This window comes from Rhagoletis pomonella, unplaced genomic scaffold, assembly GCF_013731165.1.
Source record: "Rhagoletis pomonella isolate Grant_MI unplaced genomic scaffold, Rhpom_1.0 Rhpom_scaffold_00033, whole genome shotgun sequence".
In the NCBI taxonomy this organism is placed as follows: domain Eukaryota; kingdom Metazoa; phylum Arthropoda; class Insecta; order Diptera; family Tephritidae; genus Rhagoletis; species Rhagoletis pomonella.
The window spans coordinates 330,410-330,641 of record NW_023458587.1 but is presented as its reverse complement, the minus strand read 5'-3'; positions in this window follow the sequence as shown (position 1 = coordinate 330,641).

The following is a 232-nucleotide window of genomic DNA, read 5'->3' as shown; positions in this document are numbered from 1 at the left end:
AGCAACAAGAGTTTACGGGATGTACATAGCTCAGTGGTTAACGCTTCGGACTTTGAATATCGAATACGCAGGTTCGATCCCTGCTGAACTCTAGAAAAAAGAAGTCTGATGAGGAGATGTGGTGATCTCCGAAATAGTGCTATAACTTCTACCGCTTGGACTTTGTTGCTATTTCAATTTTTCCTAATAAACAATCGTGGTACAAAGCTCAATAAAAATATTAAAAATAAAA